Below are 27,325 nucleotides of genomic sequence, written 5' to 3'. Positions count from 1 at the left end.
CCCGAAACAATTCGAACCTCGATTTTCCTAATCTCGAATCCAACGTTTCTCCAATTAGCCTAGCTTAACGCCGATCGCTGCGAAGTAAAAGAGAAAATTAAATACAAAATAGTAAATGATGCAAGAAAATTAATTCCTTCCAGAAACGACAAATAAACATACTATATTTAGTCTTCCAGTGTTTCCTCTGGCCAGGAGGTCTTTCACTATAGAAAATAACAACAGAATTTTTTTTCTGATAAAAAAATATTTGGTGTGTAGTCAGCCATGTTAAAAATTCTAGTAAAAAAAATTAAAAAGTTGACACTGGCTGATATATATTTTACTAAAAAATCTTAATGTTTTTGTATACCTTTGGTACAACAACTTTAAGAATTTTTAGAGCCATTAGGAATTTTCTAGAGATTATTGTAACATTTAAAAAATCCCTTCGAGATTTAGTTTTATCACGCATCGTGTACCTATACCAAGCTGGACGCCGTTCAAGACATTTGCATTTCTTTTCTTTGCTAAAGAAGGCAACAGTATTAGCCGAAACCTCCAGAGCAATGTGTTTTTAGCCAGTGTCAACTTTTTAATTCCTTTTACATAAATTTCTTCCGTTAATGTAAAGCACTTTTATCTCTGATGTTTGTTTTATATTTGTACTCAAACTATAATGCATATGGTCTTTAGCACAAGAAGTTTTTGTTTGCATTTTTCTAAGCCATCATTCCTTCTCTCTCCCATTAAAAGAAGCTATTTAGCTGTTTAGCATCAGACAAAACTTTTTACACTGTTCTCCAGTCTCAAACCTGCCCACTGTCAACCTCGTTTCAAGGCTCACTCCTCTCAGCAGAGAAGAGAGAGTCTGGGAAAGACTCTGTTCTACTTTCAGTATATTCCATTTTCGGAATTTTTAATTTCAATTTCGTACCCTGGGCGCACTCATTTGATGGGTGAAAAACCCTACATACATACATAAATACATACATACATACCTACATACATACATCCTTTATTTGGTAAAGCAGGTTGAATAAATGGAAGCTATTGCTGATGTGGACCTGCTATCTACTTTATACTATAATAAATATACATCTAAAAATATATCCTAAAATTTAACAATTGGTTCATACGTCAGCGTGCGTTCATCGAGATATGAAGCACGCGGGAAGTTTGGAGAGCACGAAAGATGCGTAAGAGTTGCTCGAGGCTACGCCTCGAGCAACTCTAGCTTCTCGAGTCATATTTAGTGGCGACGTATGTACATTCACACTTAACAATCATATTTTACTCATATTTAGACATTTAATTCAGAACCGTAGGAACTTAAGTGGACACAGTATCGTCCTTAGTTTTTAAATGGCCTTCATCGAAAGCAACAATAAAAACTAAAACTTTATGTTATATTTAAGGTATTAAACTACAACAAAAGTTCTTACTTAACATCAAAACAAACGATCCCTTATCTGTAAACTGAAATATACAAAAGATCACTCTGTTCGTTCGGGATCCGCGTGGTTTGACCCAAATAGAGGGTCTGATGATTGCCATGTAAATAGTTAATGGCTGAAAGTTTCTAAAGAAACTGTGGTGCTGCGTCGGTGGGGGTAACAAGGTAATTTGGTTATATCAACTAAGTCGAAATTGTAAATTAGCCACGGTAACAAGTGAAAAAGCTGAAGTTTCTATTAGCCCTTCGTCAGAGCGAATGGAGGAATTGTGGGTTGTGTGTGGGTTTATAGGCAGAATACGGAGTTACGCTATTGGTGGGAACATGGCGACGAGAAAAACACGAATAAATTAGTAGAATGAAGAGCGTTCGTTGATACCTGTGGGATTGAGAACGCCGATTTGAAAGAAAAACTTTTGTTCAAGAGTTTTGCGGCTTTCCGAGCTACCTAAATTTAAGGGAAGACCGCAGATTGCCATATATCTCTAAGAATGATTAGGTAAATTAAAGTGTCTAGCGAAATCATTTGAATATATCAAGAAAGTTGAAATGGTAAATTGGCCACCGTTACGATTATAAAACCTGACGTTTCGAGCGTTAGCCCTTCGTCGGAGCGATTAAAGTGTCTAGCGACTGGTTTTGATGCGTCCTTGTCATTGCTTTCTACGTCGCGAAGGTGTTCCCGGAATCGGTCACCTAGTCGTTTTCTTCTCGCCGATGTATATCTTTTTGCAATAATTGCAAGTTATGCAATAGATTACGTTGGCAGAGGCGCACGTGAATTGATCAGTGATCTTAATGGTTCGTTTGGGTCCCGATATTTTCTCAGCGTTGTGAATGAAAGGACAAGTTTTGTATCGTGCGCGAGCGCATTTAAAATTGCCGGGCTTGGTCACCAGTTTGGAATGAACTTATGACCAAAAAATTGCCAGTCTCTGGATCGTTTTGAAGTAATTGAAAGGTTTTAAGAATGATGGATTTAACTGATTGATTGTGAGGGTGAAACGTGAGGGTGAATGGAATGCGGTCGATACTTTCCATTTTTGAAGTTTGTAGTGCTGACTGTCGATTAATAAGTTGGGCCCGGTGTTGACCCGCTTGAGCGACAGAAACAGGGTAAACACGTTTTTCAAAAACCTGGCACATTGACTCTGATTTGTGGAAAAAGTCAGAGTCATCGCTACATAAACGACTTAGAAGTCTTAGAAGCTGACAAAAGGGAATGGAACTCTGAACATGAGATGGATACGAAGATGAATACTACAAGTAACTATGTGAGTCTGTAGGTTTGTAATACACACTAGTGCATAAACTGTTGCGTTCAATTGAAACGTATATGTGCACGAAGGATCGTGCACGTATACGTTTCATAACCGCAGTTCATATATATGTATTTCATATGTTTGTTGTTATATTTAAATCTTGTTTCTACGTATGCCAAAATCGAAACTGGTTATAAAGCTCGTCAATAACATTCCAGTTTTCTAAGGGTGTGATAACCCTCTTCATTAGCCTCGCCAGCGTCACCGAACCTCAACTGAGTAACGGGAAGATCAGATTTGATGGTCAAAAAGCCACTGTCCTCCCGCCAAACAAAATCATTTTTATCACAATTACAAAAATCGCCTGATCGGGCACAGGAATTGGTAATTCCGCATGCGCACCCCTGTGTAGCTCCGCCCCAATATCGCATGCGCTGACCATCACGTGACACCCACCAGCTAAATGAGTCCAGCCTTAATACAGCACCCTTGCATTCATATCTGATAAACTGCCGGCAGCTGCTTGAAACTTCTATTAGTGCTGTGATCTGAGAAAGGCTGCTGTCGCGGTATTGAATATCACGGCTGTAGCTTCCACGTGCGTCATATCCAATGACGTGGATTCTTTCCTCGCTGTCGTGACTGAAAACTGTCACTCCAACGCCTCCTTTATCAGTCATGTTACAATAAACACGAAATGGATCTTCGCCAAGAACACCGTCAGGATCAATTACGTAGTCACCACTGACGTCATTGATGTTTGCCTTCACTATGGCGCAGGTTTCTGGGTACTTGACATAAACAGTGACACTTGTTTGAATGGATTTCCACACAGTAGTTGCATTGCAAATGTAGGTACCACCGTGGGTGAAGTTAGCAGATGAAACGATCAAATTATTCGAGGAATCGATACTCGCACCATCAGGTAATGATAGAGTCCCAACTTAGATCCAAGACATCGCTGGTGTCAGATCGCTTGAAACAGAACATGGCAGAATAAGAACGTCATACGCCTTCACTGTGACATTCGACGGAGATTTGCGGGTGAATGTGAGTGCTGAATAGACGCTAAGCTGAGTTGAGGACGAGTTTGTACCCCAGATGTTTACTGCAGTGCACACATATGAGTCACTGTCTTGTTTACTGACGTTTGTCAGGGTCAAATTTTCTCCCTCGACGGTACTTCTTTGGGAAGGAAGACTTCCTTGAGATCTGCTCCATACAACCAAGCGTGGAGGAGGAATACTGATAATTGCACATGTCATGGAGATGTCTTTTCCTTCCTCAGCCTCGATAAAATCAGGAAACACCCGTACGGAGGGAGTTGCTATAATTTGGAAAAGAAAAGGAAGAGAAACGTTTATTCGAAAAAAAAAAAAAAGAAAGAAAGAGAAAGGAGAGAAATTGAAACGATATCATGGACATCATTCAGATGTCATAAGCTTGCTCGTAGGTTCTTTCAAAAGAGTCCAAGAGTCCAAGAGCAAGAGTAGTCCTCGTCTCGCCGAAAGAGGAGATTTGACAGCGAATCGTAATGTAAATTCCAATGAAATAAAATTTCGTTGAACTTTGAAATCTTTATTACAGAAATGATTACCAAGGACGTAGGCAAATCTACCAATGCATCATACCCTCAGTGCAGTTTCGTCCCAATAGTCCATTTCTTCAAACACAGCGATAAGCTTTGCTGGTGAATCCTGTTTGGCATCGCTGAATCGCAGGACAGGGATTACTTGAACAAGGGTTCTGTGAAGCAGAGAAAGATTTCATTTTATTAGTTCAGATTCCAACGACAAATACGGCTGTGTCCTATATTTATTATTTATACTATGTAATCATGGCATCCAATGGTACTCTGTGGCATACTGCGACACGGCATAACCTACACAGGTATGACGTTTAAAAGTATGGCGTCTCGTGACATGGAATGGATAACATAAAGCGACATCGTGTGAGGTAACAACGCAGGACAGGAACGACTCATTATGGAATAATAATTCACGACCTGACATGGAATGTTGTGACACAACATAACATGACTGACAAATCATGACATGACATGAAATGACGTCAAAGGCGACGAAAATTCATGAATGTTGACGCAACATTACATGATTTGAAATGCCATAGAATGGCATGACCTGACGTGGAACAGGATGATAAGCATGGTACTTAACATGGCATGACATGTGATACCAATTGTTGACATAGCTCTGATTAATAGCCGAGCTCGCATACCATACCTATTAACATGAGTGGAAATGACATGAGTAAAAATGACATGATCAAAAATTAAATGAAGCGACACGACACGGAATACGTTTCATATCATGACAACTTGTAACACGAAACGACACCACATGTCACGATATGACATGAAGGACCTGAAATAGAATGGCAGGACATGGTTGGAGATGGCATGACATAACATTACAAGGCAGTGTGGGCTTTACTATGTAACAGGGTTGCCGAACACGTAATACTGGCATATGAACAAATTTGTAATGACCGAATAAAGGATACCATCCTACCTGGAATGATTTGTAGAGAGCTCCGGTTTCGCATTTTACATCCAAGGGATGAATTTTGTCAGTAGAATCGCTCAGTTCACAAAGATACCCTCTGTCTGGATCCTGCGGCCGTCTCAGGTTGTACGAGACACAGTCAGTATCCATAAAACAGTTCACCTCACAGGCGCTGGGTGATTCTATTTCTAGCCTTCTCAAAACGTGATTCTCCAAGAAGAAGTCGTGGATCGTGGGATTCATTTTCACTTGTCGACAGTCCTCTGAGGATAAAAAAAATACTGTTCCACTCGAGCACCGAGACTAACTAGTGAATTACGTCAAGTCTGGCCACATATTCAAAGTGCTTGGCAGCAGCTAAGGAGGGTCTAGCGACAACTAAGAAATGTTTGGCAACAACTAAGAAATGTTTCGCGACAACCAAAAAGTGCTTGATGACCTCTGGGAATCGAAGGGACTGGCTGCAACTGAGTAATGTTTGGCGAAAGCTAAGGGGGTACTTAAGGATGGTTAGGCGTCAACTCGAAGGGTTTGGTAACAACTAATAAAAAGTTTGGCGACAACTGAGAAAGCTTTTAACGACAACTAAGGAGGGTTTGCGATTGTTTGGAAAAAGTTTGGTGACAACTAAGAAACTTTTGGCGACATCTAAAGAGAGTTTCGCGAAAAATGAGAAATGTTTTGCGACAACTAAGGAGCGTTTGACGACTTCTAAGAAATCTCTGGCGGTAACTAGGGATAGTTTGTTAAAAATAATAAATAATCGGCGACATCTAACAACTAAGGAATGTTTGGCGGCATCTAACTGATGAGCGTTTGGCGACAGGTAAGGAGGATTTGACGACAACTAAAAAACGTTTGCCTACATCTGAGTCGAGTTTGGCGACAACTAAGAAAAGTATGCCGACAATTCTGGAGAGTTTGGCGACAACTGAGGAATATTTAATTCAACTAAGGAGAGTGGTGACAACTGAGAACAGATAAATGGGAAAAGGAGAATTGTAAAAAATCCAAAAAACTCCTTTTGCGGGAGAACGACCATTATAGTTACGAAAACAATAATCTCAGGAGGCTACGTGCAGTTTAAACAACAGATCTTCAGTTGAGATAGAATCCTAAAAAACGGATTATCTTTCGGTGAACTTGCGTCATCAGAAACCCACACATTATGGAAAATAGGTGTAAATCGTTCATAGAATTAACGACTTTGTAAAATTTTGCAATCGGGTCTAAGTGCCTGCTCGTCAAAGCCGTGAGCGACACTTCACTTTAGAGTACCAGCATTTAAAGATGTGTTTCTAAGATAATAAGATATTTCAACAGGTTGAAAAACTGCGAAGGTCAAATATCAAGGTAAAAGTAATTGATAAGCGACACGTACAGTCAGGTGCATAGATGTTTTCGAATAGCGCGGACTGCATAAAACTCACATGCTCACCTTTGTTCGACGCCAAGCAATTTTCCCCCAAAAGTGCAAGTAGAAACAGAACTTGAAGCATTTCCATAATCTCGCAGAGTTTTCTGTTTGGAACGTTATATAGAGTGTCAATAGCGAAAAAAATTCATCTTGCTACATTGGAGTTATTGTTTATTCCCAGTCGTTGATGGACAGAATGATTCATCTCACCACCTGCTGTTTTTATGTAACTGAAAATGGTCATTTTGAAAGGAAGTATGTCAGTTTTTAAACATATATCAACTGTTGCAAATTATTATTTTAACCAATAATGTCTAAAGGCTCTTAGCTTCAATTACTGAGATTCTAATTAATACCGTTGACCAGACGTTGTAATGACTTACCGGGTAAAACTTACTACTTCGTCCGAGTGATATTGAATGTTATCTATGACAGAAAATAATGTCTCTTTCTTCAGTCGGGTAATACAACTCGTTTTTAAGGGGAAAACATTTCTTTACTTTGCATGCACTCTTGCATAGCAGGTGCAAGAAAGGCGTTGTTATTGTCACTTTTGTTTGCGTACCCTTTCGGCCGTCACAGCAGTAAATAATTCAATTTATCACCTGCTATCAATATGAATGCATGGCTATTGGAAAAGCGTCTAATTCTACAAACAAGGCCAACTTCTTTAATGTTTTTTGGCTTTACCTTTAGACATTTTATCAAGCTGTACTTAATTAGTAACCAGGTATTCTATCGACTGTCTAAGACAGAGAGTAACTAACTGTTTCTTTTTGTTTTAATTATGTACTGTGCCTCAGTTCACAGGGGAAAAGAAGAAAAGAGACAAATTGCACACAACTTGAAATCATAAATATTTATACAACCTGAAAACATAAATAAAGATAATTACGCTGTTACCAAGATACACGAATATACCAATATACCAGTGTAAAAATAATCCATTGCGAGTTTTGGAAACCCTCGCTTTCATTGCGATAACCTCTATAGTGTGGCTGAGTTATATTAATGATTTTGTAAAAAATGATAATTCATTTTATTGTTAAAGGCTTTGCACTAATTCCAATTTTACAGCAGAGAAATTGTTCTAATCGGAAATTGCCTATTTGTATCTGATTTTGGTGACGTTTTCCAAGGGAGGAATAAGTTTCATTCGTTTTTAGAGAAAACAAAGAAAAGGTAAAATCATAGCTCGAGGAGAAATTCATCTGCTTGTTGAGCGAGACTCCAATCGAAGGGATATTCTTCTTTTGTATCGAGTTTGTCACTACGCTGAACGCCGACAAGTAAATACAAAACATCTGATGTCAAACTTCACAAAATTTTTTATTCCAGGACTAACCAAATCAGCACATTAAGTTAATCATGCAAAGATTCGTTTATCCAGGGCGTCCTTCAAAAGGAAACATAGATCCATTGCTTGAATGCATTGAGTAATGCTATTTTCCGCAATTTCTTTTTTTCTCGGTAATCTGCGGTTTGAGGTCTTACTTAACAAGAATACAAGTTTCTTGTACAATGAGAATTTTGTGCGTGTTATAGATATGGCCTAAAGATCGTTAATTATATAATAATAAATAGCGAACACAACGAAGGACAAAATATTTTTGTTCAGTATGCAAATAAACGAGTCACTGTGGCAATCAGTTGGCGACCATGGCGACCTCTCCCAAACAAAACTTTAATTTTTTTTTTTGTGACTGCATTCTCATTGCATGTGTATGCCTTGTGGATGTGGCCACCTAAACAAAAAAGCGTCACCGAACCTCAACTGAGTAACAGGAAGGTCAGATTTGATGGTCAAAAAGCCACTGTCCTCCCGAAAGAAAAAAAGAACAAATACAAGAATTAGAGGAGGAACTGAAACGATGTTAAGGATCTCATTCGGCAGGCATAAGCGTGGCCTTTTTTTAAATGCACGGTCTACTCTTCGCTTGAAACAAAAAAAGATAAAAGGAAATCGTAAGGTAATTAATTTGAACCTCGATATCTGCATTGGGGATATGATTAAAAAAAAACACACAGTTAGTGCAATATAGCTTCGGTACAGTTTCTTCCAAAGAGTCTATCTCTGCACAAGCATCAATAGCCTTTGCTAGTGAATCCTGTTTGGCAGCGCTGGATCGAAGAATAGGGATTAGAAGAACAAGGGTTCTGCAAGGAAGAAAAATATTTCTTTCGTTTTAGTGGCTAATCCGCAAAGAAAATGTAGGCCATTTCTTATCTCTTTTGTCTATACAAGATAGCTATCTAATGGTATCCAGTGTCTTGCTGTAGTATGTCACATTGTCACATGCACAATTATGACACGGGACATTGAATTCAATTGACTTGACAAGACATGACATGACTAGCGTAGTAGGGTGTGGCATTACTTGATCTGACATGGAATAGGATGACAAAACAGGACATGACTGACATATTATGATATGACTTGGTACGACGTCAAATGAGAATGAATGAATGAATGAAGTGAATGAGTGAATAAATGAATAAATTAAAAAAAATATTAACGTTTCTTTGAGAAAGTAACTGAGGGTAAAGGTCCAATCTTTTAATTGAGGACACTTGCTAACGCTATCTAAGTTGGATAGGTAAAATAAATAGATAAATTACCTTATAAAAGTTTACAGTCAACATACCTAAAACTTAAAACTTAAAGGGACACGGTCACGGTCTGCGCATGCTCGTGGAGCTGATTGAAAAAGTCATCCTGACTTAAAGGGACACGGTCACGATCTGCGCATGCTCGTGGAGCCGATTGAAAAAGTCATCCTGACTTTTTCAAGTTGCATTCCCAATTCAAAATGGCGTCTAGCGGAGGATCCGGACGTGGCGGTAAACGCATTAACTCAAGGCGGAAACGAAAGGTTGAAGACAGAAGGTAATACAAGAAAGCGTGGCTGAGGAACCAAGAGCGTATTCATATGGAAGAAAAGACATTTAAGTTGTGGTTGCAGGAAAAATTTGATGTAGGTTATGAGTCATTCAGCGACAGCGATTTTAGTGATAGGAAAATATATTAATGCTAAATATCACAGAAATTTGTAGCATTTGCAAGGCAGATTTTTATTCTACTACACATTATGATTGGAATACAGGTAAGCCTCAGGCGAACTCTACGGCTTTCATAAATATAGGCAGACGACGACTGCTCGTTCGAATCCTGAAGAAAGGGAATACACAAATTATTTCGTACGCTTTTGGGACATTCGAGCCACAAAAGAAGTGAATGTATACAACTTTATATGCATGTATTCAACTTTATATGCATACCCTGTTTCTGCAAGGTTTATTGCTTGTTCCACATTTACATTCATCTGCACACAGCCGCCTCCTGGTTAGCTCAATTGGTTAGAGCGCCGGATTGTGTTGTGCGGGAGGTCGAGGGTTCGAGCCCCGGCCGGACCAATACTCATGGTCTTAAAATAACTGAGGAGAATTTGCTACCTTTCTATAACATCAATGAAATGGTTAGATATTCTAGTCTTCTCGGATAAGGACGAATAAATGGAGGTCCCGTCTCCTGCAGGGTTAGGGGTAGGAGACGTTAATTTCCCACACACGAGATTACTGTGTGATGGATGTCCTCCCCTGGGGTGGGATGTGTGGGGGAAAAAGGTGAGGTCGTTACATGGACTAAAGCGGCTGCCAGAGGCGCCTGATAATGCTGACGTCCGATCTCAACCTTAGTAACACTGTAGACCTTAGAAATTCAGCCTATGCTGCTATTAAGGTATCGAATCATTCACTTTCACTTTCACTTTCACTTTCACTTTCACTTCACTTTCACTTTCACAGCCCGTTTCTCCCTTTGCACGGGCACCCACGAGAACTATTTTCTTTGCGCTTCGTCGCACAAGCACTTCTACATTTACAAAAGATCACCGAAGGTTCCTCAGTAAAAGAAATTCACTTTCATGAGCATTTGCTTTGGATAAACTTGATTTAAAAGCAAAATATCTGCAGAATTCTTTAACTCACTGATATTTCCATAATGGCCGTCGAGCGTGACAAGTCTCGGAGAGAGTGTATGCTTCTGCGCATGTCAACCCGTGACAGTGTCCCTTTAAGATTATTAACATTATTACGACGTGCATATAATACGAGTTTTTCAGAAATCAGTGTCAAGAGAACATGAGATGAATATTCATTACAGTTTGGCACAACATTATATGATACAACAAAACAAGGCTTGAAATGACATGGAACGACACGACCTGACTTGGAATATGTTGACAAAGTATGGAAAGCACGATTTGAAATGGGGCAATATGACATGCTATGTGATACCAATACTTGAAGTAACTTGAAAGGCGATGAAATGGCGTACGTTCTGACACATATTACTATGCAAGATAGTTACTCGACAAAGCAGGACAGCGTGTCATGTTGTGGAGTTGAGTGACATAGCATAACAAGTTGTAAGATAGTTATACTAACATGGATGACATCGAAATAGTGACTTGAAATAGTGACATTGAAATAGTGATATTGAATAGTGACATTGAAATAGTGACATTGAAATAGTGACATATGGGATGTGATGAAATGGCCTTTGTTACGATACGCATTACCGTGCATGATAGCTACTCGACAAAGCAGGACAACATATCATGTTGTGGAATCGGGTGACATGACATAACATAACATGTTTTAAGATAGCAATACTAACATTACTGGCAATGGAATAAACTTACATCACCTGACATGAAATGGTATGGAAAAAATCAGGACATGACTGACATATCAGGGTAAGATGTCACACGGGATGAAATTCATGACATGACTGACACAACATTACATGCCATGATATAACAAAGATGGATATATGACCTGTTATGGAATTCTATGGAAATGCGACAAAATAGCCATCGTACCTGGAAAAACTGATAGACAGCTCCCTTTTAGTATTTGACATCAAAGAGATAAATTTGTTTCCTGGAATTACTTAGTTCACATAGATACCCTCCGTCTGGATCTCTTGGATGTCTCTGGTTGTAAGAGACACAATCTGTCTTCAAATAACAACTTACTTTACAGACACTGACTGATTCTATCTCCAGCTTCCGTAGCACGTAATTCTCTAAGAAAACGTCGTGGATCGAATGATCCATCTCCACTGGTCTACAGTCCTCTGAGAATGAAGTAAAAGCATCTGTATATCAAACACTGCACCATTCCTGCGCCGAGCATAGTTAATAAACACGATAGGAAAAGTAAAACGAAAGATGCAGTTTGAACTGAGATGCAAGTTGAATTCTGACATAGCTCTGGACCTTCATAGATCTCTTTGTGCTCGAACTGAGACGAAAACCTTGCGATTAAACAAGTTTGCACAAAAAAGAGTACTTAACCAAAACCTAAAAGAACTAATTCGCGGGAAGGCGAGCTGTTTTTTTCTTTTTTTAACGGCAACAACGATTTCAGAGTCTGAAGCAGTTGATTATGTTAATGTCAAGCTGTTTCTATAAAGTGGCAGTAGTTGTTTAACATCTGTTGAAATGAGTCTGTTCTATGTTGGAAACAGGCTTTCTGAGGCAGTTGATTATGTTAATTTCAAGCTGTTTCTATATGGCTACAGTCACAGAGTAGTGGACTTGATCAAGTACATTGCCATCAAGGAATGATTAAGCATTGTGTTGGAAAACCAGAAGTCTTGTTTTCATTTACTGCCAAGTTGGAGGAAACTCAGGGAAAGTGCTTGAATTTAGTCCTAGCACCAGGAAAATCTGTTTCTCTAGAAGGCATGAACTGACCTCAGTCTGGTAGAATTATGATTTTTTAGCTATGATTAGCTCAGAAGCCTCACGGGAACATAAATGTGTGTTTGTCTGATGTTAAAATCATTAGGGAAAAACTGGAGACTGTGTGATTGATGTTGTGATAGTAATATTGTCTGTATTAGGTGCCCAGCTATAAAGCTGTATTAAATTTGATAGTCATCCTGGTCACATTGTGTTTTTTTCCTAATGGTTTATTCGATAAAATTATTTTAAAAAGCCATCTCCTAAATTATTAGTTAGCAGTGATGTCGCCATTTGATTTGCATTTGCCGTTGTCGATAAGAATACAGACAACGCTTCCCGCGTCAACGTGTCACGCACTGGTCACGCGCTGAAAAAAACGTTTTACTTGACGTCGATATTGTGGTCGAGAACACGTCAAAAGACAAATCTGCTGTGGACTCCCTTGGCTACTCCTCGTAAGTCAATAACATTTTGACCTCTGTAATGATAAATATCGTTGTGGGTAAGAGTACAGACTACGCTAAACTGCTGCTGATTTTTTAAACCTTGAAACCCCTAAGAGTGACCATCCAATTTCTGTCTCTACTATATTACTACTAAATCATTCATTGAGATCGTGAGAAATGAAGTAAATGATCACAGGCTAAGACGCTTTGACTGTTAAATAAATTCTCTTTGTCAGCGTCTAAGAAAGCGTATAGAAAACATTGCAGAGAATATTGTTACAGATTTTAGGTTGGGAAGGGTCAGTAGCCGAACCTCCATTATCTGGTGTTTTTTGGTTATCCGGACTCGTTCCTCTGCTCCCAAATTTTCACGATTATCAATTGGTTACACTCAAGGTGTGAATCAACTTTTTCCCATCAAACAAAGCAGACGTTCTCAAACAATGCTGACCCTATTTCGTCAATACAGCTTGAAAGAAAAATGGAATTAGCGACGAGGGTACGCTCTAGCAGCTTGAAAATGATTGACATCTGAATAACGAGCTCGTTATTTTTGGCTTGAGAATGGAGTACAGAACCTCCAGCAGCCACTTAGTAAAAGAGAAAAAAAAAATTATTCACAAGGTTTAAGCACCGATGAAAGGTGCCTAGCAACCAGCTTGTCAATTGTCATTATAGAAGCTGTAAACAGTATACAGTATATTTCTCTATCTGAATATCCCCACCCAAGAGAGATAATAGTTCGTGTCCTCGTCTATCAGTTTTGAAATCAACACCTTAAGGAGTTAAGGCTGATAGTTTCTAAAGAAACTGTTTGGGGCTGCGTCGGTAGGGGGTAACGAAATAATTTGGATATATCAACAAAGTTGAGATGGTAAATTGGCCACCGTAACGATTATAAAAGCTGACGTTCCGAACTTTAACCCTTCGCCGGAGCGAAGGAGTTTCACAGGAGATTTAAAAATATCAAGAAAACAGTATTGTTTTGTTTCGACAGTTCAATTTTTTAGGAGGTTCAATGCGTGCTAAGACGTTCTTTCACTTAGAACGGTTTGGGGAGCTATTGAATGATTCCCACATCGGTGAGCAAGACGGGAAGGAATGAACGTGAGCGGTTGTGGGTCTCTTCACCGGACATCGACTGAGGTTTGCAAATCGGAGAATCTAAGTAAAGTTATTTTTTACCCGCCAATGAATCTTCTTGTTTCCAATAGGTCTAAATGGTTCTTTTTTTAGATCGAAGGTTGTCAATGGTTCAACTTGCGGACAGTCTCTCTTTTCCATCTTTCTTTCCAAGGTGGCGGCTTCGTCGATCACGGAATGACGGTAAAGTACTCGGGGCGAGTTTTAAAGGGTCTCAAATGCAAGCGCCACTCGTTGCGCCTAGAGTAATATGCGTAATTCCGGCTGATGGCCGGGCAACTCTCAGTCCAACCCCTGAGAACGCCCGTAAAAGTTTAGGAACCGCGCCCGTCTATCATTAAAAGGAAAAGGATGTAATCAACTCGTCGTTTACGCTCCTATTCAACTGACCGCCGTTAAATCATTTTATTTAAAAGGTGACATTTGCGAAATAAAGAAATTATTATCATCGCGTCTGAACACAAACATCAATTGTATTTTTTTCCTATCTACTTAATTTGAAGGCTTTTCTTCTGTTGCGCACATTTGAAAACTTAGCTGTTCTAATTACGGCTCGTAAATTTCTTTTGTAGGGAAAGCCATTTACTCTATTACAGTTGATTTGCGCTGACCGTACTTCCAAACGTAGGTCGTTGGCAAAAAGAAAATAAAAAGATTCATTTATGAAGCCTTCTGGTTGTAATTTGCAGTTAATATCCACGCATTATTATATAGCTGTGTCTCACAAGGACTGGGAACTACTGAATTCACGAATTTGATTGGCTGAAATCAATACTGAAAGCGGTCTAGATTTTCCCATCTAGACCGGAATCTAGACCGGTCTAGAAAGAAAAGGTACAAAGAAGACAAAAAATTGGCATATAGGACACAGCCATATAATAAACATCTTATTAACCGAGCTAGGTCGGTCTGTATGGGAGAATCTTGACCTCGGTCGCTGGTACAGACCTCACTGCGTGAGGCGACCTCGGTCAAGATTGGGGACCTTACGCAACCACGACGGCGACGGCAACGAGGACGTGGAAAAACAAGAGATCTAATTGGCAGAACAACAGCTCAGCACGTGCGTTTTGAAACTTTGTACATTTCTTAGCCGTCCTATGCAAAACAACAACTTAAAATCGCCAAAATTTGCGTCGTCTGCGAACCGAAACCGCAACGGCAAATTATTTTAACTTCCATTTGGAACTCAACGCTACTTTTAAACGTCATGCTGAAGTTGAGCTGTGGCGCTGTGTGAGACAGTAAGCTCCTGCAGCCATTTTTGAAATTCTAACTAAGAGTAGAAATTCATTTTTTAATCGAAGTCTTCCTTGACGTTGCCGTCCTAATTGCGTAAGGTCCCTATTCTCCCATACAGACCTCCCGCTCGGTTAATAAGAACTAGATATTCGAGTAACGTTCGGTTGATAAGAAATTTGCAAGCCCTGCTCTCGCTTCCCCAGAAGAAAAATTCTTTTTTATTTTTGTCAACTTTGTTTTTGGCACGAATCTGAGGGTGTCAGGTGAAAAAGATTAAACGCGTCAAGCACCTCTTAGGCCTGAATACATTACCAAAACGTGAGAAATCAGAGAAATTATATTTTGACAGCAAAAAGAGCCTTTTACCTGGATACTTGCTTTCAATATAAATTCATTTTTGAATTTTATTTTCATAATTTTAATGAACATGTTTTGAAGATGGTAATTAGGGTCCAATTTTGGTCCATTTAAGACCCACAGATCACATGGCAAAATTAAAAGAAGTCGAAACCTATTTTTATTTGCGCGATTGAATAAAATGCGTCGAGCTCGTTAGAAAACGAGTTACCATTGTGCTGTGTGAGAAATGTCATCTGCAGCTGGCTTTCATCAGCACATTTGTGAAGAGGTCCCACCTCAGAGCGGCTGGAAAAATATAATTAACAAATCTTGACCTAATGATGGAGGTAATAAACTTGACGTTCATTAGTTTGTAACCCTGAAGGCAAGATAGCAGTAATCAGAGGCTGCACCCCTAGCAGATGACGATTTCTTTCCAATCTCGTTATTCTATTGTGTGGGGATGCACTCTTTTATCTAGATAAGCTCAGCTTATCTGAAAAATCGATTTCTATCTTTAATAAGTTGATCGAACTTTGATGTGTTTTTGCCTCCCGTAGAATTCACAATTTGCGGCCGAATTTGAATTTTGAGTTGACATTGCTGACGATTGCGAAACAGCGAGTGGCGCCAAACTCCCAATAGGATATAAGTCAAGGTTAGAAACCGTGTAGATGATATTTTCTATTTTTTCCAAGATTAATTAATTAGTAGAATGAAAAGAGGAAGGCGCATTTGAAAAAGGTAAGTGTTTAAATTTCCCCGCAGGGGAACTTAAATTGTTAATTTTACTTGATTCAAAGTAAGGGCTATGTTGGAATAATAATTTGTTAACTTACCATGGTGAAAGAAGCGAGGAAAGTAAATAAGTTTTCATCAAATCATTAAACCAGTGAAAAGTCTGAAATTGTCAAAATGATTTTTCTTGGTTACATATACAAAAATCTCGGTCTACTGAAACTTAAAACCGAGATCTTACTTTGATTCTTTAACCTCTTAAAACGTTGTTTACAAATTTTCTCCTCGTTTTTTCCCTCAAATTGAAATATCTTTTTACTTCCGATGCGTTTAATATCGCAATTATCTCCTGAAGAGTTGATTATTTCCTGGGCCGAAGTTTCGAATATCTCCCTGTGGAGATGTGATTCAGGAATAAATCATTGTCATATTTTGTCAGCTCCGACCAGATTGTAACCTTGGAATAAGGCAGCTGTCATTTCATCCAATCTGAGTTTCATTAAGGTAACTTTTTTCTAATGATATCGCTGTTAGAATTGCAGTGGAATCAGCTGTTTCTTGATAGTGAACTTATTATATCTGAGGACTGCTTAAAGTGCCTATGAAGTAAAAATTTGTTTTGCCCTGTTTGTTTGCTTATGTCTTGATGAACACAGCTACGCGATTTTGACCGACCAAAAGAGCTTTCTTGTATTATTTTTTGAACCGCAAAGTTTGGATTTTGCAATCTGAAATGGGTCCATTTTGCGCGCGGTCAAATCTCATCTTACAAAGGAAGTGACTTAGTTGGTGGTTCTGAAGACAACAAACAAAAGCTTAAACAAAGCGCCAGAACCACCAACTACGTCATCAGAGCCACCAAAAAGCCGATTTAAATTTATTTTCTTGAAATTTTTTTTGTCATTCCTTAATAAGGACATAATAAGCTACAAAATTATGCAAGAAAAAAAAATTACTTCATAGGCACTTTAAAAGAGCAATAAATTACCTTGAAATGCAATATTGCCTCCTGTATACAAACGCATAATACGATAATAAGAAGCAATAAGAAATTTCCTATGTGGACCCATCAATTATGGTTTGCGGAAAGAAATTCAGAAAATCTTTGCAATCAAGAATCTATTATTTATTTATTTATTTTTTTTTTTGTTCCTTTCGGTCTCATTTTTTCACTCTCTTCTTCTTTTTTTTTCTTTTCGTTTTCACATGTGAATTACTGACAATCTGTGATCAAGCAATAAAACTGTTTGCGCACTTTTGTACATGAAAGTGTTCACATGGTTATGTTCAGTTATATGCATTACCGACACCATAAATATTAGTGTACGCCGATTTATCGAGAATTGCTTAAAAATTAAAAAAAAAGACTCTTAGCAATGACAATAATTATCGGAAACTCATCGACGTTAAACTTAACTTTAATGAAAACCGGTAAAACGATACCAAACACTGCAGGACATTTGGGACAAGAAGGTGAATAACATTTGATATTTTGTTTGCTTTCTTTTCCTAAGACACATTCTAGTGTAAAGATCAGAACAACGCTCATAAGGTTTGTTTTCAAGATCGAATGAGGGCACCGACTAACGTGTTGTCAAAGGATAATGATTTTGATAGAAAGCGTAACGATTTTCCTCGATAAAACTCAGCTTCGACGACTCTCTTCATAGCCTTATACGCAATCTATCTTGTTCAAACCGTTTCTCAATTAATTTTCAGGTGTGTGAAAAAGATGCTTCTAGTTCTTCGACATCGTTCAACGACAGCTTTGTTTGTGGCATTCTACGCAACAGTCCTTTTTCACGATGAAGTCGAAAGCGCTCAAAGCAGCGTCTCAGGTAATCCAGGCTACATAACATAATCTTATCATTTTAATTAACAATCCTGCTTTATCAGATGCAGTTATGGAGTGTTTGTGAAAGGTATGTAAAAATTTTGAAAGCAGACCATTTCAAGATATCGACTTATGCCCTCTGGTAAGGTGAGATTTTTGTCAAAACTGAAGTTTGTCTCTTAACTAATCACGGGCCTCTTTTGACCGTTTTAGATTCCTTATTTTATTTTGACTTGTAAGTGCAAAACTTGTCACTGTAAGTTTTCATCTCTGGCAAGCATGCACAGCGGCTCTTTATCCCCATTTGTTTCAGCCCATCCGCCTCTACTTCCTTCACCTTCGGCTGGCAGGAATCCTACGTCCCTATCATCTTCTCCAGAGGGTTCGTCACATTCTCCTCCAGTATCTTTAGTTGACGGAGGGTATCTATCTCGTCTGCCTTCATCTCCCTCATTGTCGTCTGTTGGGGATCCTCCTTCCCCACCATCTCTTCCAGCCGATGGCCACCTACCTTCAATTCCTTCACCGTCACCTGGTGGGAATCCTCCGCAACCACCATTACCTTCTCCGGATGGGCAGTCGTTGGCTTTCGGTGGACCGCCATCTCCATCATCTCTTTCAGCTGATGAGGATCCACCTGTAACACCTTTACCTCCCCCACCTTCATCTGATGGGAATCCGCCGTTACTACCATTACCACCTCCAGATGGGGAGCCACTGGCTGGGGGTGGGCCTCCATCTCCAGGCCTTTCAGCCGATGACCACCTACCTTCACCTCCTTCATTGCCGTCTGGCGAGAATCCTCCGTCCCCAACATCTTCTTGCTCAATTGGTCGTCCACCTTCGCCACCAGATGGGAATCCCACCCAAACACCGCGTGCACCTACCCTACTACCACGTCCTCGACCACTACCTCCCCAACCACCACTTCCACGGCCGCCACCACAACTGCCAACATCACTGCCACAATCACCATTACAGCAGTTACCATCAACGTCCGTACCGACGACTCCACTATCTTCTGAATCTCCAACTTCATCGAGCGGGAATCTGACCGTTGGTACCTTACCCACTTTAGTTGTTTCTCCCACTGTACCTGCCCCTGACTACTTCATCCTTAATTCTTTACGCCTCATTTGCAGTCAAGATGAAATCTCAACCAATGGTAAGGCAAAAATTCAAGTTTCACTCAGGAAAGACTATAGTCTTTTATGCATTTGCTTAAGCACATTATGTACGTGTACTATTCAAGAGGAAATTTGGGACCCTCCAGAATGCCTTGACAGTAATCTGTGGCCATGAATTTGGAGTGAATTTTTTATTAATTTCCTCAAATGTTCAACGTATATTACAAAACGAGTTAAAAATATATTGTTTGTTTGTTAACATCCTTAGCCTCCATAGATCCAAAATGGATTGAGAGTGTTCGGCGTTTTATACACCGATGTTTCCGAAGCTATGATAAATATAAGAGATTTACCTGCAAAAATCGCTGTGGCAACGACGACAGATTGGAAAATGTTTCTATACCCGTATTTAGTAGGTTTTTACCCCTATGCTACTGTGACAAGCTTTGTGATAGCTTTGGTGACTGCTGCTACGACTTCGATGTAATGTAAGGTTTCTTCCTTTTTTATTGTTCGTTGACTTGTATGTGTGTTGTATGATACTAGGTCGCAGTGCAAAAAAAGGTAAGTCACAGTGGCTGCTTTAAGGTGTGCACTGTTTACGGTAGTAAATAAATGATTACTGATTATGATTTCCTTCCTACTGACTGAATCATTTCAAGTCACATTGAACGAAAAAGAGAGTTTTACTAGACGTGTACGTTGTAAAAGTGCAATCACCACATTCATGTACCGTGCAAGTAAACCTTACATGAAATTTTTATCCTGCTCACATTTCATTTATTGAACGATTTGATCAACCATATTGACATGAAAATATCGACTGGATTTAGCCATAGACGACTTCCTTCAGCACAAAATTGCATGAATGATGCACTTTTGATCGAATGATCTTGAATACTTACACCACCTCCACAGTCAATAAGGTGTAAATCCAAACCTATCCACGACCTGCTCATAACTATGTTTTCCCGCGCCACAGACAATTTCTTGAATTAACTTTTGTCTTTTATTTTTAACTTTTGTCGGGTCTTTGTGGTTTCTTCTCTCTGTGATTGAGCGCTGTGATGACTTTGTTTATGGTATTATGACATTCTATTGAAAGGCACCACGCATGCAATTTTTGATAATTTTTTAATGTGATGTCAGAATTTTAAGTTCTCTAATTTATGTCATGGTTTCCTTCATAGTTGTCGTGCGCAAGTGAATCCTGAAAGAAGCACTTTAAGTGCAACTGAAACCTGCTTCGCTTTAAAAGACAACCTACTTTGGCCCATTTACAACGGTTACGCTGTCTGGAGTACATGTCCTCAAAAATGGGAAGAAAACGAAACGCGAAAAAAATGTGAGAACGAAGATCAAAGTGAACTCCTGACAAGTTTGCCGGTTTTCGACGAAGACAATCTCAAAACGTATAAAAACATATTTTGTGCAAGATGTAATGGAGCTGTAAACACGACTTACTGAAGGCTTAGTTTTGTCTGCTCTTCGTGGTTCAACTTTACCGCATCGAATATTTCAGCTAATGTGAACACTTTGCTAAACAACTGTTCGTTGGACATATCACCGCAAGATTTCCAGCAAAGCTCATTGAAACGATGCATTCCTCGGTTTCAAGATTGTCAAGTAGTGAGTCAACAAAAAAACCAATCTCACTGCCAAATGGAGTGCCTGCGGTACGCTTTCCCAGTGTGTTTTAATTTGGCGGGAATACTACGTTTTCGAAACCCACAATGCGCATTGTGTAATGGCTTCAAACCTGTTGATCTCGAAAATGAATGTGAATCTGGGAGTGCTCCGAATCTTCCACCATTGACCATTTTGTTTGATTTTACTTCCACGTCGAAATGCAAGATTAGGGTAGATGAGATAAAAGAGGGCGTGTTTCAACGGATTGAACGTACCGTAGTTTGTTCTGGTGATGAATTGTATGATCCTTACGCTGCAAGCTGCAAAAAAGTTGTCTCACTTGAAGATTATGGCGACCGTCAGCTTGATAAGCGCAATAGCTCAGACTATTGGAATCCAAACTGTACTATTGTGGCGTTTAACAAAACGGATTTCAAGCAGCTTCCCAACGGATCCATCTATTCGAGTCATTACAGGAAGACTTACAATAACAACACCTACAAATTTATTGACGATAAACTACTGTTATGTGTAAATCTTTCGAGGAACTTTACTGGTACAGATTTGAAGCGCGATTATCAGTGGACTGAGATCACTAGAGCCACGCCAGCATCGCTGCATCTTTTCACTTTTATTGGATCCGTACTTTCGATGGTCTCTCTAATTCTTCTGCTTTTGACATACATCATGTTTACTGAGCTCCGCAACCTACCGGGGAAAATCATTATAAACTTGGCCATTTCTCTTCTGCTGCATCAGAGTTGTTTCTTTGCGGGAGGAGAGATTAAAGATCCCGAGACGTGTCTGTCAGTTGCAGTTCTACTCCATTTCTTTATTCTCTCTTCTTTTACTTGGATGAGCGTAATGGCTTATGATGTGCATCGGATTTTTGCTCCGTTAAGTAAGTTCATTTTCCTGAAAGAGTCTTTGAGATTTATTTCTGAAAAAGGGTACGAACCTAGTATATGTTTATCGCTTGCATTACGAAGATGTGATGAAAATGAGAGGTGCTTGGACAACATGCTTCACTGTTGCATCACCTCCTCCAGCCAGGAGCGGGTAATGCAACTGTGACGAAATTCCAGGGTGGGGTGGGTGTGAGGGTAACGGTTTAGGCATCTTGCGATGGTCTATCATCCCTTCGAGTAACCCTTGCAATGCTTGCAATTGCTTCATGGGAGAGAATCTTGGTAAGCCCTTCTAGAGGTAGTGTTCTCCCCAAAGTTTACTCTTATGAATAGACTTTACTCAGTCCCAATTCCTCGAGATACTTGGACAAGATGCTTGACTGTTGCATCACCCCCTCCAGCCAGGAGCGGGTAATGCAACTGTGACGAAATTCCAGGGTCGGGTGGGTGTGAGGGTAACAATTCAGGCATCTTGCGATGGTCTATCATCCCTTCGAGTAACCCTTGCAATGCTTGCAATTGTTTCATGGGAGAGAATCTTGGTAAGCCCTTCAAGTGGTAGTGTTCTCCCCAAAGTTTACTCTTATGAATAGACTTTACTCAGTCCCAATTCCTCGAGGTGCCTAGACAAGATGCTTGACTGTTGCATCACCCCCTCCAGCCAGGAGCGGGTAATGCAACAGTGACGAAACTCCACGGTGGGGTGGGTGTGAGGGTAACGGTTTAGGTATATTGCGATGGTCTATCATTCCTTCAAGTAACCCTTGCAATGCTTGCAATTGTTTCATGGGAGAGAATCTTGGTAAGCTCTTCAAGAGGTTTTGTTCCCCCCAAAGTTAACTCTTATGAATAGGCTTTACTCAGTTCCAATTCCTCGAGATGTTTGAAAGACAGATTTCTGCCCCATAGCAGCCAAAGGGAGAGGGAGAGAGAGAGAGAGAGAGAGAGAGAGAGAGAGAGAGGTCCGTAGCAAGCGAGGTCCGTACTTCGCTGAAGACCTGATGAGTTCTATAGCTCAGTAACCTCCCGATTCAGCCCTCTACTAAATCACTAAGTTAATACCATAACCTAAGTTGGTCCTAACGCGCTTATCATTATTTCAAAAGAAGGATCGGGAGTTGCAGCGAATCTACATAATGGCGACAACAAACGTATTACGGTGTACTGTGTGTATGCCTGGGGAGTTCCGGCTGTGATTGTTGTCACATGTGTCGTAATTGATCATATACAAATTTGAGCTATCGGATATGGTGAGTTTTTTGCATTGCTAAATTATTGATGCCATTGAGGAATAAACCATCATCGGAGCTGTCGTTGATTCTTTGTAGGTAGGGAATGTTTATAAAATTAGTTATTGGCGAGTTTTTTGCATTTCTGAAGCATTGAGGGTGCAGAAAAATTGAACTTTGTTAAAGCTCTAGTTTATTGCTTTTGGTTAGGGAGTACATTTCCATACCCATATGAGGGACCAATCATTTGAAATTTTTTTCGCTTGGGTGGTGACACGAAGGATTTTTAGGGGATCACATGGTCTTCTTTGGAAGGGGAACAGCCGTTGCTAACATAGTATGAAGGGTGGGACTATAGAAAGCTGACTGCCAATTAACTACCAACGAGGGTGTGGGGGGGGGGTGGGAGGGCAGGGAAGGGAAGTCAAAAGAATATTAAAGAGCCTTATTGGGAGAAGAGCTAAAATTTCATTGTGTCCAAATCAAAATCCTCCAACATCTCACTTTGGCGATATATTATGTGCGGTCTCAAAATATCCTTTTCCTCTCTTACTGATAACCTTTTTGTATTAAGAATTTGTGAATTTCTTATATTCACAATAGGACAAGGTAAAGAGGAATGTTTTATATCTCAGCCGCTGGCCAAGCTTTATTCGTTTGTTGTGCCTGTCGCTCTAGTCCTGCTCTTCAATCCATTGGCACTCGGACACACTGTGAGTCGCATCGTCAAAACACGAAAGGTATACGCAGATTTGATCAACGTTTTTTCTTTTAACCACGTTTGACCCTTTAGTAGAAGAAGTTAAGTTAATGGAAAGATTTAACCGATATCAGTATGCATATTTTCGGAACCAAAGAGAAATTAAGTGAATTTTTTTTTTTTTTTTTTTTTTTTTTTGCACAAGAGGCGCTAAGGAGCCAGGCGATACTCGTTGGATTCAGTCCTACGGTACAGATGGACAAAATTTCTGTTACAGTCTACAGCTTCTTTTGTTGATGATCATTTCCTTTATTCTCCTGACCTTAATATTTGATTTAGTGGTGACCCTATGAGGAGAAATTAGATGCTTGTCACTCTCAAAAGTTGCCAAGTCAAAATAACCGTTAATGGGAAATATTACTCTTTTTTAGTGTTCAGGAAATGCATGATGTATTTCTTTATTGATATAACGAACAGCTGGAAAACTAAGTGGTAATTAGTGAATAATGCAACTTCTTGTAAATGATTTTCTTTGTTAGAACAGTTTTCAAAGAAGTGTCGAAACCCAAAACCAAACAAATCCCAGCGACCAATCATTTGATTGGTTGAGATGGTAATAACCAGTCCCAGAGCGAAGTAGAGCAAAACTAGAGCAATCTAGCTAGGATCACTTTGAAAAATGCTCTCAATATTTATTTATTATTCTCTTAAAGGAAACTCAACAAATCACCAATCAGCGACAAAGCAACAGTGTGGCTGTAATTTGCGTCAAAATGGTGTCAGTTGTGGGCTTGACTTGGATTCTTGGAATTGTTGCGAATGTGAAGGCATTGTCGTTCCTATGGTACCCGTATGTGATTATGAACAGTCTTCAAGGCACGTTTTCTTTTACCATTGCATTTACTTCTTCTGTCTCTCCTCTTGGTATCGATCTTAGTGTCTTTGAAAAAGGTGGATATTTTCCATTGCCGTTTCGCGGCTTTGTAGATTTCCATCTCTATTCATCTTCACTTTGGTAAATATTTTTTAGTTATATTTGTGACAATTCTGTGCCACGAAGTTTACTCGTGTACGTAGACATTCATACGGAGTTCATGCTTTTCTTACCGAAACATCTAAGCATTTTTTGAGGTATATCACATTGCTATATGCCTAGAGTTTCACTAAAAAAAACGAGCACTGTGAATGATTGCTTCTCGGTCACGTGCCCCCGATCTAGTCCAAGTCAAATGTATCCCGATCGGGATACAATTGCGCAGTTGTTGCCCGCGCACCGAATATAACCGCATGCTTTTGCCATATGATTGTTTAAGGGAAAGTCTAAATATATAACAAAGCACTTAATGTATATGTGCACGATCCTTCGCAGTAAAGCACTATTTAAGCAATAGTGAAAATCAGACCTGAAAAAAATTCAGGCCTGTACGGGATTCGAACCACTGACCTCTGCGATACTAGTGCAGCGCTCTACCAATTGAGCTAACAAGCCAACTGGGAGCAGGCCATCAAATTAATTCGATATAAACCCGTAGATGATGAATCAAACAACAAACATATGAAATACATAGAGTAGAGTCCTGCATACATACATGCATTGGTAGAGCGCTGCACTAGTATCGCAGAGGTCAGTGGTTCGAATCCCGTACAGGCCTGAATTTTTTTTTTTTTTTCAGGTCTGATTTTCACTATTGCTTAAATAGTGCTTTACTGCGAAGGATCGTGCACATATACATTTCATAACCGCAGTTCATATATATGTATTTCATATGTTTGTTGAGGTTTCCCGAAACGAAGTTGAGGTAAACATCAGGACTCCCGGAAAAACAAAACTAACTGTTTCCCTCGGGACCATACATTAAGGGTATATCATTTTCAGGAGCCAGAGCCCTTGAACTAAAAAAAAAATTAAATGGAGGAACAGTAGCTAAGGTGTAAAGAAGTTCGGTGGGTGTTTTATAAAATAAACACGGTTTACCCGTCATCCCCCTACATTTCCTGAATTTTTCCCCTTTTCTTAATTAATAGGGCTATTTATTTTTCTGGCATTCGCTGTGAGTGGAAGAGCTCTAGAGTTGTGCAGAGTTAAACTGAACAAATCGACAAAGAAACCGCCAGCATTGAACCGAGACCAGATGCATTCCAACTGTACTCTGCAGTCCACTGCCAATGTAACTTGTGATTATCAAGATAAACGAGACACTTACATCTAAAAAAAAAGCTAAGACAACAAGTAGATGGATATTGCAGCCTTTAGTGTCGGGCGTGTTTAGTCAGATGTACCTAACTTAAAGTGACAAGCAGAACTAAAATCTGCTCAATTGAGGGCGCGTAAAGTTCGAATTGGTATTCGTACTGGTAATGATGATAATAATTTAGCGATAAAAACGAGCGATAAAAAATATGAACGACGTTTCGACCGCTCCACGGTCATTTTCAAGTTAGAGTTCATGAGAAAATTTCCGCATATCTACGATTTCTGAAACAATAGAATGAAGGTAAAAACCAAGTATTTACATATAAACAATAAAGCTAATAACTAATAACAAAGTGCAAAAACGAAGTGTAGATAAGCGGTGAAAGGATGAAAATTAATTAATATGAAGTGTTAAGCAAACAGCTTCGCGCGAATAGAACCGCTCTGTTTGTTCACTTTTGGCTTAAGGTCCCGAATAAAAAGCATTTCGAAAATCAAACAATCGAACTTGTTTGAGCATTTCCTCAGGACCCTAAAGTTCTTTGCGATTTCACATGGTTCGATTCCATGTTCTCTTACATGATTGCCGATTGCCGATCGTTTATGTTCCTCCACACGTTGATGTAGGTGTCGGCTTGTAAAGCCGACATAATCTGTATCGCACAGATCACACTTAAAGAGATATACAACGTTTTGCTGGTTGACAATTGGAGGTTTAAGTTCCTTAGCTTTGAGCTCATCTTTGATCTTGCGGCTTGTAAACACAGAATGTACTTCGGTATTTATCTTCCGGCTAAGATCACTAAGTTGGTCGTGTAGTTTGTTTGCTGATCTCTGATCCTTGAAGGGCATGGGTACCCTAACGGGAATTTCACCTGCTTGTTGCGGGGGACGCGTGTAATGATAAAAAATAACGCGTATAATAATAAAAAATAACGCGTGTAATGATAAAAAATAATAGTAATAATACTACACCGAATCGAAATATGGCGTCCAATTTCAACTGCCATTGTTCTGGACTTACTAGCCACTCACACATGTGATAATCCTTTTGTGTTTCCACGTGAAGACGAGGCTAGTAAGTCTACAATTGATGGTAATTCAAATTAGACGCCATATTTCAATTCGGTGTATAACAATAATAATTATTATAGTAAAAACTTCTTTTGGGGTACAGGTACGTAATCTCAGAGCACTTTTCAGATGAAAGAAATAAAGAAATATATAACCTCTGAAAAAAACAATGCAATAAACTTAATAACTGATGTTTCGAGTTTCCTAAAAAAAAAAACCTTTTACACTTTAATTTTTAATGGCAAGCAACTTCAAAGAGTTGGTACAGCTACGGAGAAAGACCGAGCTCCGTATGTCTGGGTCTGATCGTCAGGTACTTCTCAAAACATA

At 39.4% G+C, this 27,325-nt stretch overlaps 2 pseudogenes across 2 annotated transcripts; one reads left to right on the top strand and one right to left on the bottom strand.

The window, feature by feature from the left end:
* Positions 1–2,348: 2,348 nt before the first annotated feature.
* On the bottom strand, positions 2,349–7,485 carry LOC148724516 (uncharacterized; annotated as a pseudogene). Its single transcript, XR_015990865.1, has 4 exons — positions 6,661–7,485; positions 5,229–5,485; positions 4,329–4,443; positions 2,349–4,024 (listed from the first exon to the last, which is right to left on the bottom strand). The product of XR_015990865.1 is annotated as an uncharacterized LOC148724516 (transcript).
* Positions 7,486–18,393: 10,908 nt separating this feature from the next.
* LOC148724515 (uncharacterized) lies at positions 18,394–26,696 on the top strand (annotated as a pseudogene). The gene is made up of 7 exons (XR_015991077.1): positions 18,394–19,299; positions 19,530–19,749; positions 20,452–21,791; positions 22,905–23,048; positions 23,631–23,767; positions 24,441–24,603; positions 25,753–26,696. The product of XR_015991077.1 is annotated as an uncharacterized LOC148724515 (transcript).
* Positions 26,697–27,325: the final 629 nt, after the last annotated feature.

The sequence above is a fragment of the Stylophora pistillata genome, chromosome 8 (genome assembly GCF_964205215.1).
Source record: "Stylophora pistillata chromosome 8, jaStyPist1.2, whole genome shotgun sequence".
Taxonomy (NCBI): domain Eukaryota; kingdom Metazoa; phylum Cnidaria; class Anthozoa; order Scleractinia; family Pocilloporidae; genus Stylophora; species Stylophora pistillata.
The sequence above is the reverse complement of the archived record's forward strand: the minus strand, read 5'-3'. Positions and strand labels throughout refer to the sequence as shown.